This window comes from Leucoraja erinacea, chromosome 21, assembly GCF_028641065.1.
Source record: "Leucoraja erinacea ecotype New England chromosome 21, Leri_hhj_1, whole genome shotgun sequence".
NCBI classification, from domain to species: domain Eukaryota; kingdom Metazoa; phylum Chordata; class Chondrichthyes; order Rajiformes; family Rajidae; genus Leucoraja; species Leucoraja erinaceus.
The window spans coordinates 105,804-120,669 of NC_073397.1; the positions used below are offsets into that span (position 1 = coordinate 105,804).

The 14,866-nt window shown below is 43.7% G+C and overlaps 1 long non-coding RNA gene across 1 annotated transcript; it reads right to left on the reverse strand.

Annotated features, from left to right (window-relative positions):
- Positions 1 to 5,576: 5,576 nt before the first annotated feature.
- Positions 5,577 to 14,588, reverse strand: LOC129707148 (uncharacterized). Its single transcript, XR_008725151.1, has 2 exons — positions 12,376 to 14,588; positions 5,577 to 7,084 (listed from the first exon to the last, which is right to left on the reverse strand). It is a non-coding gene; the product is annotated as an uncharacterized LOC129707148 (long non-coding RNA).
- Positions 14,589 to 14,866: the final 278 nt, after the last annotated feature.

Here is a 14,866-nt window from a genome sequence, read left to right on the forward strand (position 1 = left end):
GTCCTGCCACGGAACACTCCCCAATTGTGAATTGTAGTAAGCGCAGAGATGGCCTCTTTGCTCTTTCCCACTGTATGTGCCCGAGTTACCTTTGAAACGCTGCAGTGGGACCATTTCCGCCTCGCCTCCATGTACCTAGTATTTATAGTGTGTGAAAAAAAAGTTACATAATTTGTGCCACGTGATGATTTAACTACACTTCACAGTTCACAATGTCCATTCATGATTTAACAGGAAAGCTCGGGAGACGGACAAGTCACTCGCACAAATAACAGAAATGCCGAGTACCCGTGGGAACTCTTTGTCTACCCCCCGTTATATCGTGTGATATCGTGCTAGACCACGACCACTTCACTCTGGTTACATTTTGCGTCAAGTCGCCCCGTGAGAAAGCCCCATTAGTCAATAAATTGTATCTCCCTCTCTGCGGAGGGGAGTGTAAGGAAAAAGCCTGCAAACGAGTCGGGCCAGGAGGATTCCTGATGCAGAGGATCCCCTCCTTCATGGGTAACGTCTTTAAACGTTCCAACCCACATGGAGCACCTGATGGAGAGGTGCTCCACAATGATATACTCCAAAGGAGGGGGTTATCAGCCCGGGTATTATGGAGAACCCGCAGGCAGCGGCACCTGTTTCAGGGCTGCACAATGTCTCCCGTTCTGAGGAGAGGAGCATCCAGTGTCAGTTTTAGTCAGACCCAAAGCAAAAAACCTGACATAGGTCCGCTGGAGGGGCCATGTCAGCGCAGGTATCCTCAGGAGCCTGCGGCAGCGCCTGTTTTCAGGGCTGCCTACGAATCTCACTGTGGAGAGGTGTGCGAGTGCTCAGTATGTAACTGATTTCAAATTCAAAGTATGAATATACTGGAGCACATGCATATGGCCTCAAGAGCACAAAGGGTTTGCTCCCGTAAGAGTGGTCTCCAGCCATTGGCAGAATACCCGTATGAGGCCAGAGTTCTCACGCTACTAGTGCCGGCAAATGAACAGCGCTATCAGGGTGACATTGGAGGGCTGAAATCCAGGAAATTAGACCAGCCGCCAAATCCTCTCTTCAGGTAAGACCTATCCCACAGGTAAGACCAGGAGGAGGAAGCAAAAAGCTGTCGGACTAATCAAGGTACCAACGACGAGCAAAAGCTTCATCGGTACGCGACAACACACCCCACGCCTCCATAGGGGGTAAGCGGTTCACTGAAGCTGGTGGTAGCTTGAAAGCTGGGCACGGAAATATGGCCAAAGTCGTCTTTCAAGGCAGGCTCAGTATGATAAGGTTTCAGACCAAGACCCAAGCCGGTCTCAGGAGAAACATGGAATCCACGCACCCTACCAGTCCTACTCCCCAATCAAGGAGGGGAAAAGAACCCGCATCAGCGGCCTTTGCGGTCTAACAACTGATTTCTATAGGAGCTATATGACTATATGGCTATATAGCAAGCATCGACCTCAAAGATGCATGCTATTCAGTTCCCATTCACTGGGATATTTAAAATTTATCTGGATGGGTCAATGATAACAGTTAAAGCGTTGCAAAATAGGCTTACCAGTTCCCAGGTTTATTTACCAAATTACTAAAACCGGTGCTTGGGCTGCTCAGAGCTCAAGAACATTAGTTATCGCCTATCTGGATGATGTTTAAACACTGTATTTTACTAAAATTAACTGTTGTAGGCCCAAACTATATTTGAGGAATTGGGGTCCCTCACCCATCCAGTTAAATTTAAGTTGATACCAATCAGAACTACTGATTATTGGGATTTACATTTAACAATCAACTTAACAGGGGCAAGAGATGCAATTAACAGAAGCCTGTAATAACCTCGTTGGTTATGAAGCAGCCTTCTATTCATCAAATGTAATTGTAAATATAGCAACTGTGTTTCAGCAGTGCAAATTGGGCCCTTGCATTACCAGAACTTATAATGTGCAAAGAATTAACCTCTCAGGTATCATATAGGTAATTATTAATAAACCTATGCTATTAGGAGAGTAGGAATGGAGCGAGGTGGAGGATAAATGCGTGGCTGAAAGACTGGTGCAGAGGGCAGGGATTCAAGTTTCTGGATCATTGGGACTTCTTTTGGGGAAGGTGGGACCTGTAACGAAAGGATGGGTTGCATTTGTACCCGAGGGGGACCAATATCCTGGCGGGGAAATTTGCAAAGGCTACTGGGGAGACTTTAACTAGAATGGTTGGGGCGAGGGACTCAAATAGAGAAAGCTAGTAGACAGAATGGGAGGCAGGAAGCAGAAAAGGGAAGCACTCGGGTACAAGAGGAGAAAGAAAAAAAAGGAAATAGAGAATAAGAGGCGGGGGGTTTCTTAAATGTGCATATTTTAATGCTAGGAGCATTGTAAGAAATGTGGATGAACTTAGAGCCTAGATAGACACCTGGAAGTATGATGTTGTGGCGATCAGTGAAACGTGGTTGCAGGAGGGCTGTGATTGGAAACTAAATATTCCAGGATTTCGTTGCTTCAGGCGTGATAGAATTGGAGGGGCAAGACGTGGAGGTGTTGCATTGCTAGTCAGGGAAGATATTACAGCAGTGCTTGGACAGGATAAATTGAAGGGCTCATCTAGGGAGGTTATTTGGGTGAAACTGAGAAGTGGGAAAGGTGTAGCAACACTTATAGGGGTGTATTATAGACTGCCAAATGGGGATCTAGAATTGGAAGAGCAAATATGTAAGGAGATAGCAGATATTAGTAGTAAGCACAAGGTAGTGATTGTGGGAGATTTCAACTTTCCATACATAGACTGGGAAACACATTCTGTAAATGGGCTGGATGGTTTGGAGTTTGTAAAATGTGTGCAGGATAGTTTTTTGCAGCAATACATAGAGGTACCTACTAGAGGAGGGGCAGTGCTGGACCCCCTGTTAGGAAATGAGATGGGACAGGTGGCAGAGGTATGCGTTGGGGAGCACTTCTGATCCAGTGATCACAATACCATTAGTTTCAATATAATTATGGAGAGGGTCAGAACTGGACCTAAGGTTGAGATTTTTTGATTGGAGAAAGGCTAACTTTGATGAGATGCGAAATGATTTAAAAGGAGTGAACTGGGACATTTTGTTTTATGGGAAGTATGTAGAAGAGAAATGGAGGACATTTAAAGGGGAAATTTTAAGAGTACAGAATCTTTATGTTCCTGTTCGGTTGAAAGGAAACAGTAAAAATTGTAAAGAGCCCTGGTTTTCAAAGGAAATTGGACATCTTGTTTGGAAAAAGAGGGAGATCTACAATAATTATAGGCAGCATGAAGTAAATGAGGTGCTTGAGGAGTAACAGGAATGTAAAAAGAATCTTAGGAAAGAAATTAGAAAAGCTAAAAGATATGAGATTGCTTTGGCAAGTAAGGTGAAAGTAAATCCAAAGGGTTTCTACAGCTATATTAATAGCAAAAGGATAACGAGGGATAAAATTGGTCCATTGGAGAGACAGAGTGGACAGCTACCTACAGAGCCAAAAGAGATGGGGGAGATAAATGAACAATTTATTTTCTTCGGTATTCACCAAGGAGAAGGATATTGAATTATGTGAGGTAAGGGAAACTAGTAGAGTAGCTATGGATACTATGAGTTTCAAAGTAAAAGAAGTACTGACACTTTTGAAAAATATAAAAGTGGATAAATCCTCCAGGTCCTGACAGGATATTCCCTAGGACATTGAGGGAAGTTAGTGTAGAAATAGCCGGGGCTATGACAGAAATATTTCCAATGTCATTAGAAACGGGAATAGTCCCCGAGGATTGGCGTACTGCGCATGTTGTTCCATTGTTTAAAAAGGGTTCTAAGAGTAAACCTAGCAATTATAGACCTGTTAGTTTGACTTCAGTGGTGGGCAAATTAATGGAAAAGATACTTAGAGATAATATATATAAGCATCTGGATAAACAGGGTCAGATTAGGAACAGTCAACATGGATTTGTGCCTGGAAGGTCATGTTTGACTAACCTTCTTGAATTTTTAGAAGAGGTTACTAGGGAAATTGACGAGGGTAAAGCAGTAGATGTTGTCTATATGGACTTTAGTAAGGCTTTTGACAAGGTTCCTCATGGAAGGTTGGTTAAGAAGGTTCAACTGTTGGGTATAAATGCAGGAGTAGCAAGATGGATTCAACAGTGGCTGAATGGGAGAAGCCAGTTGGATGGTTGTTTGTCGGGTTGGAGGCAGGTGACTAGTGGGGTGCCTCAGGGATCTGTGTTGGGTCCTTTGTGGTTTGTCATGTATATCAATGATCTGGATGAAGGTGTGGTAAATTGGATTAGTAAGTATGCAGATGATACCAAGATAGGGGTGTTGTGGATAATGAAGAGGATTTCCAAAGTCTACAGAGTGATTTAGGCCATTTGGAAGAATGGGCTGAAAGATGGCAGATGAAGTTTAATGCTGATAAATGTGAGGTGCTACACCTTGGCAGGACAAATCAAAATAGGACGTACATGGTAAATGGTAGCGAATTGAAGAATAAAGTTGAACAGAGGGATCTGGGTATAACCGTGCATAGTTCCTTGAAGGTGGAATCTCATATAGATAGGGTGGTAAAGAAAGCTTTTGGTATGCTAGCCTTTATAAATCAGAGCATGAGTATAGAAGCTGGGATGTAATGTTAAAATTGTACAAGGCATTGGTGAGACCAAATCTGGAGTATGGTGTACAATTTTGGTCGCCCAATTATAGGAAGGATGTCAACAAAATAGAGAGAGTACAGAGGAAATTTACTAGAATGTTGCCTGGGTTTCAACAACTAAGTTACAGAGAAAGGTTGAATAAGTTAGGTCTTTATTCTCTGGAGTGCAGAAGGTTAAGGGGGGACAATAGAGGTTTTTAAAATGATGAGAGGGATAGACAGAGTTGATGTGGACAAGCTTTTCCCATTGAGAATAGGGAAGATTCAAACAAGAGGACATGACTTCAGAATTAAGGGACAGAAGTTTAGGGATAACATGAGGGGGAACTTCTTTACTCAGAGAGTGGTAGCGGTGTGGAATGAGCTTCCAGCGGAAGTGGTGGAGGCAGGTTCGCTGGTATAATTTAAAAATAAATTGGATTGGCATATGGATGAGAGGGGTATGGAGGGTTATGGTATGAGTGCAGGCAGGTGGGACTAAGGGTAAAAAGTTGTTCGGCACGGACTTGTAGGGCCGAGATGGCCTGTTTCCGTGCTGTAATTGTTATATGGTTATATGGTTATTCTCAGCTGAAGTTACCAAAGTCACGTTGGTGGCAGTATTCTGCATTGCTCCAGTATTTTGGTCAGTAATCTTCAGTAATTACAAACTGATGCTAGTGCTCAAAGAGGAGAAGTTACGAATGCCATCTCCAGTTACGGAGGCGGATGCGGGTTGCATAAGTTACCGATTTTTGGTATCAACTACCTATAAACACTAGGTGCATTCTATACGTTAAAGGTTATTGTAAGAATGTGCATAATCTGCATGCTCAACTCCAAGTTGATACACTATGGTGGTGGCACATGGGTGCAATCAAGTTTAAATATCCTGTGATATTTACCTAATCTCATTTGACGCTATTGTATCATGTGAAATCAATGACAGCACAGAATGGATGTTGGATCACAAAGTATTTAATGTCATTTTGGCTCGATAGAACACCGAATATCGATATTTTTACATCCAGGCTCATTTACCAGCTGCAAAACGTGGCATAAGGTGGCAAGAGATGCATTATCACCACACCGGGGAGGAATGTTATTGCATGTTTTTCCTCCATTCTGCCTCATCAGTTGTGTCTTGCAATAAATCCAGCAAGATACTGCTTCAGGCCTCAAACTGCCTGACTGGCATACGCAGCCATGGTTCCTGCTATTGTTGGGAATAATATAGAACCTTATATGGTTATTCAAAACATAAAACTTGCTGGTTCAGCCTGTGACTCAGGAAACCAGTCTCTGCATGATATATCAGGTCATTAACTTGCAGACTCTGAGACGACTATTCCTGTGGCTCGGGTTGTCGGACCAATCCGTGTAAGTGCTCACTGCAGAGTGCAGGTCAAGCACCAAAAGGCAGTACATCTCCACTTCAGCAGATGGGAAATGTTTTGTCTGAATACACAATACATACTGTACAGCACAGATAACTGACGTCTAAGAGTTCATTTTTAAATGATTCTTTGACAATAATTAAGTTACAGTGCCATAAACTGTGCCAACGTGCTTTCTCATCATATTTGCTGCAGCAAGTGGGACCCACACTGTCGGGCCTCACCCTCTGATATCCAGAATTATATAGGATATCTTAACACAAGTTCTCCCAGGCCCAGTTACACGGAAGTATGGGACAATGATGTTATGCTAACATTACTTCACCAGGAGGCTCCAGCTACATCCTTATATTTAGCCTGTCCTTATAAGGTAATAATCCTCATGGCACTGGCCTCAGTGCAACAGGTCCAGTCACTACATAAATTGCAGGTGGTTACATCTGCTAATAACATATCTTATGTTTTGATTTAATAAACCATGGCTGCTTTACATAAATGACGTCCATGAAAAAGTCACAAGTACGACCAGACTTTTCGCTGATGATTGTTTGCTGTACCGTCAGCTGATGATGAAGATGCTCTCCAAAAGGATCTCGATACTATGGTTGAGTGGTCACAACAATGGGGCATGCAGTTCAGCCCTTCCAAATGTGAAACTATGTGTGTCACCAGAAAGAGGAATCCAGGCGAAACATCTTACAATATACTTGGTGCCACCCTTGAAGAATCCAAACAAACCAAGTATCTTGGCATCAAATTGCAGAATGATCTGCGTTGGAATGGTCAGACTCATCATGCAACGGTGAAAGCAACAGGTGTCCTAAACTTTCTGAGACGCAACTTTCATCATTGTTCAACTTGTCAAGGAGAAGCTATACTTCACCCTCGTTAGACCTCATTTGGATTACGCAGTTGCAGCATGGGACCCATACACAAATAAAAACATTTCATCCATCGAACATGTCCAGCTTGATTTGTTACTAACGTCTATGATAGAAAAGCGAGTGTCACCAAACTTCTGAATTCTCTGGGGTGGAACCCTCTCCAAGACAGACGTGAAGCTCACTGTTTGACCTGTTTTTACAAAATGTTAAATGATCAGCTCGACATAGACTACAAGACCTACACCAAACCCAAACCAATTAGGAGCAGACGAGGGCATTCGATCCAATTTGTGATCCCAGCTACAAAGACAGATGAATACAGCAATTCATTCTTCCCCGCACAATTAAAGCATGGAATAATCTCCACCCAACTTTAGTTACCCAACCAGATGCAACTAAATTTAAAGAAGCTCTTTCTTTCCAATAACCCTTTCTGGCTTAAACCCTCCCTTAACCACCTCCAGTTTAAATTCAATTTGGAATATTTTGGAGGACCAAGACACCAAGATGAACCTGCATAGCCTATTGTTCCATGACTTTGCCAGTAATGGTGGAATAACATGCCAGCCTGCTTGCGCTACTATGCGCTAGTAATGTGCTGCTATGATAGAAGTGTTAGCAGTGAACTAGCTGCTGTAACATAAACAAGCTTCTTTATCTGATTAGGATATTGGGATTGTGCTATAACCCATTACGAGCTGAAGGACAGATTCAAACCAAATTCAATCAGACACATAATGCTTCTAGTTTATGGTATCTTGTAACATTTGAACTTATGGATGTTAATCTCTTAAATAAGCTAAAAACTAATCTGCATGTCCCACAGTTATGGATACATGGCATGCAGCAATTCAATGGGGGAATTTATATAAGAATTAATGCTAATAGCCTGAAACGTATGATTTCTGAATATTCCTCTTTATTTCTTATAAGCTCTGCATAAAGATAGTTGAGAACTCCATTCTCATTTTACCCCAACCATTTTGTCATAAAGTATGCTATTTTAATCTCGTAACATGAATTTGACAAATGTCTTCAACCAGGTTATCATAAAGATCAACAAAGAGGAACCTGTATTTATAATAAGACAAGTGCTGTGCCTAGATCCGTGATGAAGCCTCTAATATCAATGACCTTGCTACCCAGATTTCCCAAGAAATTGAGAAAATCCATGAGGTTGACAGTGACATGCATGGGTACAATGTAAGAAATGGGAGCTACTGACCCATTTGTTTGATAGACTCTGGAATACTGTATTACACTATGGCTCTATTTTATTATTAATAATCGTTCTGATCTTTATTGTTAACGACTTGCGACCATTATGTAACTACCGAGGATTGCAAATGGATTACAAAATGAATTCAGCAGTACACCTAGAATCAAAGACAGGCTTTCACCTTTCCTCTATTGCAATTCCCCTATGCAAAGCTAGCAGAAAATGCCTTCACCTTTCTCCCATTACACTAGCAAGGCTTCAGCACCATAACACTCAATGTGTTTGCACTATAATATATTAGAGGAATGTTTAGGCACGGTTCTTCCCTCTGCTCTACAGATTGCACAGTACTTAAACAAGGTCAAAAAAACAATGCTTGATCTGCAGAAAAATAGCTTCCTCAGAAGAACCTGTCAATCTTAGCAGGCCAGAGGCTGTACGATGCTCTGAAAGATAAAGTGGTGCTGAATCGCTGATTATTGGGGTATAAATAGACAATAGGTGCAGGAGTAGGCCATTTGGCCCTTCAAGCCAGCACCGCCATTCAATGTGATCATGGCTGATCATCCCCAATCGGTATCCCGTTCCTGCCTTCTCCCCATATCCCCTGACTCCGCTATTTTTAAGAGCCCTATCTAGCTCTCTCTTGAAAGCATCCAGAGAACCTGCCTCCACCGCCCTCTGAGGCAGAGAATTCCACACTCACTACTCTCTGTGAGAAAAAGTGTTTCCTCGTCTCCGATCTAAATGGCTTACTCCTTATTCTTAAACTGTGGCCCCCTGATTCTGGACCCCCCCCCCCCAACATCGGGAACACGTTTCCTGCCTCTAGCGTGTCCAAGCCCTGAACAATCTTATATGTTTCAATGAGATCCCTCTCATCCTTCTAAACTCCATAGTGTACGAGCCCAGCTGCTCCATTCTCTCAGCATCTTACAGTCCCGCCATCCCGGGAATTAACCGTGTAAACCTACGCTGTACTCCCTCAATAGCAAGAATGTCCTTCCTCAAATTAGGAAAATATATCTGTTTGAACAGTACCTCTTTGTGTGGGGATAGAGTTGCTCTGTATAGTCTGTATCTACATACTGTAAGAGTTACTAGCGCACCCGCCTGGCGAAATAAAGATTTTACTACTCGATTACTGATTTTATTGCATTTTCGTCTGTTTGAAGTGAAACAAACCTTAACATCAGCACTCCCAAGTCCCTTTGCTCCTCCGATTTCCAGATTCTCTCTCCATTTAGAAAATAATCAACGTCTTAATTCTTATTACCAATATGAATGACGGCACTTTGCTACACTAAATTTCATCAGCCACTTCTCTGCCTCTTTCCTAACCTGTCCAAGTCCTTCGGCAGAGTCCTTGCTTCCTCTATACTGCCTCCTATCTTAGTTTCATCTGCAAACATGGCCACAAGGCCTTCCATCCCCTTATCCAAAGCATTAATATACAATGTGAAGAGAGGCGGCCCCAGCACCGACCCTTGCAGAACTCCACTGGTCACTGGCAGCCTACCCGAAAAAGCGCCTAATCTTTGAAATGTTATGACTTGTCTTTTGCTTTTATGTTGCCCATGACCTCGTCAGCCACTTCTCATGGAATATTTTTTCCTCTTTGGAATGAAATGCTCCTGCATTTTCCGAATTATCCGCAGAAATTCCCGCCATTGCTGTTCTACCTTTATTCCTACTAAAGCCCCTTTCCAATCAATCTTTGCCAGTTCCTCCATCATGCCTCGGTAGTCCCCTTTGCTCAGCTGCACTACCAATACATCCAATTTCACCTTCTCCCTTTCAATTTGTAGGTTAAATCTTATCATATTGTGGTCACTACGTCCTAGTGGTTCCTTTGCCTCAAGTTCTAATATTAAATCGGGTTTATTAAACAACACTAAATCTAGAATTGCCTTATCCCTACGACAAGCTGTTCTAAGAAGCTATCTCAGAGGCACTTTACAAATTCTCTCTCTTGGGATCCAGTCTACCAGTGATTCTCCCAGTCTACCTGCATATTGAAATCTTCCATGACCACTGGAGCTTTGCCTTTGGTACACACCAATTTTATTTCCTGATGCAATTGAGAGCCTGTAATTGAGGGCCTGTAAATAACTCCCATTAGAGTATTTTTATCCTTGCAGTTTTTCAGCCCTACCCACAAGGACTCTACATCTTCTGATCCTTTTCTAAGGACTGAATTTCATTCCTTACCAGCAGTGCTCATCCGTCTGTCCTTGCGATTGAATGTGTAGCCTTGAATATTTAGCTCCCAGTTCCGATCCTCTTGTAGCCACATCTCCCTAATGTCGACAACATCTGAAGAAGGGTTTTGGCCTGAAACGTCGCCCATTTTCTTCGCTCCATAGATGCTGCTGCACCCGCTGAGTTTCTCCAGCAATTTTGTGTACCTTCTACAACATCATACCTGCCAATTTCCAACTGTGCTACAAGCTCATCCACTTTGTTCCTTATGCTATGTGCATTCAAATATACCTTTAATTCTGTGTTGACCACCCCTCCTCTCACAACCATCCCAATTTTACCCATCCTTAATCTCTTCCCCATTTTTAAACTTTCTGTCCTGTTATTTCTGGAGACTTCCGTGGCCTTTCCTGCACTCTTTTTCCCATTAACTCCATGCATACACTTACACCTTGTGAAATTACCAATCTGGATATTTCCTGGTAAGTGTTAATAACCAATAAAAACTACATTATAATATTCAATCCTTATAGTATTAGCAAACAATAGAAGCTACCTGCTATTTCATTGTTATTTCCTCTGTTCGGAAGAGGCCAGCTACACAATAGTCTTGGACCACAGGTGGTTGTTCTGTGGTTAGGTTGATAAAGTTGACGATATATTAATCTGATGACCGTGTGTTTGTAAGCTGCCAATATAGGCAGACTTTGATCGTGTTAATACTCTGTATGTTTATTTTTATTTACTGAATAAAGGTATCTGTATAATTAAAAAAAATAAAAATGTGCGGCGCTCCCTCCGTGCGGCGCTCCCTCCGTCCCCCCTCCCTCCACACAGCGCGGCGCTCCCTCGGTACCCCCCCCCCCCCCCCTCCCCCCCTCTCCATCCACACAGCGCGGCGCTCCCTCCGTACCCCCCCCCCCCCCCATCCACACAGCGCGGCGCGCTCCTCCGTACCCCCCCCCCCCCCCCCCCCACAGCGCGGCGCTCCCTCCCCCCCCCCCCCCACCACAGCGCGGCGCTCCCTCCCCCCCCCCCCCCCCCCCCCACACACACACACACACAGCGCGGCGCTCCCTCAGTAGGATAAAGATATAATAAAAGATATGAGAATTGTGAAGCCGGGGGAAGGAATATGGGCGGAAGATTGTGGGGCGATTGAGAATCCAGATGGGGCACAGGGGAGGGAAGGGGTTGTTGGTTGGTTAGTTAGCCAGAATTAACACTTGAATTAATGAAAGGCCTGAAAAATTTGTCCACAGAGCAGCCTTAACAATTCAACAAGATAAACATGGGAACAAAAGATTTCTGACCCAACCAATTAGGCAGAGGTTGTGTGTGCTTTGTAAGTGCATACACTTTATTTAATAATATAGAATTCATAGAATCTTTTCAAATGCGGTCACACTCGTAGTCACACGACGTCTGACTCGGTTGGATTGCAGAGAGCCAGGTAGTAAACAGCAGCTTGCACTCCCCGGCTCACTCACCGGGAGGTGTTTACCCCTCCACCTCCCCGGGACCCCGACCCTCCAGCTCTTGAAAGCCGTGCCCTGCAGTCGACAGTCTACGAATGCCCCACTTGCACCCAAAACAGGCACCACATTGACCAAAGGCTGCTGTGTATAGAAATTGTAAAAGTTCCCATAAATACCTTGTGCAAATGGTTAACCTTAGAGTAAAAAGATTTGGGTTAGGAATCAGGATTGTAAGATTGCTCGATTCAGCCACCCAATGCAAGTCATTTTCACTATTCAATTTTATAAATGCAATTTTGTTTTCAAAATAGCATTAGAATGTGTCTGCATGCGTAGCGAGATATCATATTAATTGTGGAAACTAACTAATTGTCAATTAAAGCTCAACGCTGCTTATTCATGCAATGTTCCCAGGTACATCTGGCTCCAGAGACCCGTGGAGCTCGCGCGCCTCAGTAATGGGTGGAGGCAGGGGGGAGGGGGGGGGGGGGGGGGAGGGGGAAGAGGGGGAGGGGGATAGGGAGAGGAAGGGGGAGGGGGGGGGGGAGGGTCACAGAGATTTTTAACCAGGGCCGGATTTACCTATAAACTATACAACTTAAGCTCAGGGCCTCGAGGTCTATGGGGCCTCCGGCCAAGGCAGGACACTACCGTTCAACTCTGGGTCGGCGGGCGGGCCTTCCTCCCTCTCTCCGTCTCCCCCCCGCCATCCGTGTCCCGGCCGCCGGGCTCCGCTCCCTCCTCATCCGCCGGCACGCCAGGCCGCCTTGCACATGCGCATTGCTGTGGCCTTCACGTCCTCCCCCTGCACATGCGCACAACCACGGCCAGCACATCATCGGCCGCATTGCGCACGCGCACTGCAACTGGTCGGCGCTGGGCACTTTCTCCCCCGCTTTGAATTGTGGGAGATTTGGCCGCCATGGCTGTCCGGATGCTGCCTCGCCGCCAGCGCTGAAAAACAACGCGGAGGGGGCATCACAAGTGGGACTCTTCATCTAAATCCGGCCCTGTTTGTAACGCTGACGGGAGTTCACTAGGATCCGATGGAAATGTTGGAATGAAGGGAACTTTAAACGTTAATAACAGGTCCTCTATGAGTTACAGGCTGTGATCCAACCAAGAGGGTTCAGAGTGTTAAATAACAGATATTCAAGAATATTATAGGCTAGAATCTAATCGAGGGAATTATACTTAGAATTACGGATAGTGAGTTGCAGGCTAGAAACCAATCACATTTAGCAGGTATAATAGACTCCTGAGGTCATGAGAGTGTAACATTTAAATCAATGGATCAGTGTTAGCATACAGAGGAACATATCCAGACGAGATATCTAGGCTTCCTTCAGCCCACCTTGTTCTCGTTTCCTCATTCACTCTCTACACACGACGGGCAATTTACAGAGGGCTAATTAACCTACATCCTTGAGATGTGGGATGAAACCGCAGCACCCCGGAGGAAACCTCTTCAGGTCACAGGGAGAACGTGCAAACTCCACACAGACAGCACCAGAGGTCAGGATTGAACCCGGGACTCTAGCTGTGAGGTACTGAAAGGTCGAGTTTTCTGTGGACGATGGTATGTAGCCAGCAGCAAATTTACGACTGGAGTCAAATTAAGGGTTCCGGAGGTTTGTATATAGAATAACCTATACTATGTGAGTTAATGGATGGAAATAATTGAGGGGTCTATTTAGAGGACAAGATATAGACAGAAGAATGGGGTTGAGATGGTAAATTAGATCAGCCATGGTCGAATGGCAGAGCAGACTCGATGGGCCAAATGGCCTAATTCAGCTCTTATGTCTTACGATCAAATTTCTGGCTATAATCTAATTGTGGAGCACGTGGATCTGAATTGAAGATCCCCGGGTGTTTGTTTTAGGTTGGAAACTAATCCAGGTGGTTAAAAGTTACAAATCCCCAGTAGACCGTGGGCCGAGGTGCTTTGTCGTTTCATTTCGTGACCCAAATCACGTATCTACCTGTATTTATAACACATTGTGTAAAAATATTATAGAAATTATACCTGAAACTCATCAAGAACAAAACCTGCACATATTTTTTAAATATGAGAAAAAACTCAAATTTTCCAAGTAGTAATTGACCAATCACACACTTTGCTTCATGCTAGTGAGGCAGCAAGTACTCTGGGATCATGGCTGCGTCCTCATAACATCAAAACAATAGCAAGGTTTCGAAGGAATAAAGGTAATGCTAACCTTGCTGATAATTTTGTTTTACAACTGATTTATCTTTGTAAAGTTATGATGTTGTGAACTGTGAAATAAAAATGATAAATAAAAATGTGGAGCTAGTTAGGATTAGTAAGGTGGACGCGCTGAGCAGCCACACATATGGAGCCTGCAGCCGGTCCCAAAGCGGCTCCAGCTCCAGCTGTGGGCAGCTCTGGAAGGGGGGCGGGTTAGGGTTAGGCATTTCCTCTGTGGAAGATGCCTTAGCCTTCCCCCAGCCTGGCACTGCCCGTTCCACTATGGCCGTAACTCCTACTCTGCCCACTGGCAGTCAGTGGGATTCAATAAACTGGGGAACGCACACCCATTGATTAGGCGGGTTCAGGAGCCAGTGAAACCCGGGACCTCTGCGGCAGTCTCACTCACCGTACACCTCGTCGGACCCACAATTATATTATTTTCATCATTAAATATATTATTGTTATAATTATATATAACCTATCATATTCACAAATCATATGTACATATACAATTCATATATGATATATATATGGTATATATATATATATATACCATATATATATGGTATATATATGTGTATAATATATATATATGGTATAATATACGATTTAAATAGCACGGAATTATGCTCCCCATTGAGTAATATGAGCATTGAAGCACGAGATGACGCTGTTACTTTTTCAATCTAATTTTCCAATTAGCTTAATTAATTAATATGCAAATTTTGGCACTGACGAGTTATAAATTCCTTCTCAATTATATTTTATCTAAATCTGTGCCAAATTTCAAGTAGATACCAGACATGGGTCACAAAAGTGAAATTCTAGACACATTTTCAATACTTGGCTCACGGGAGT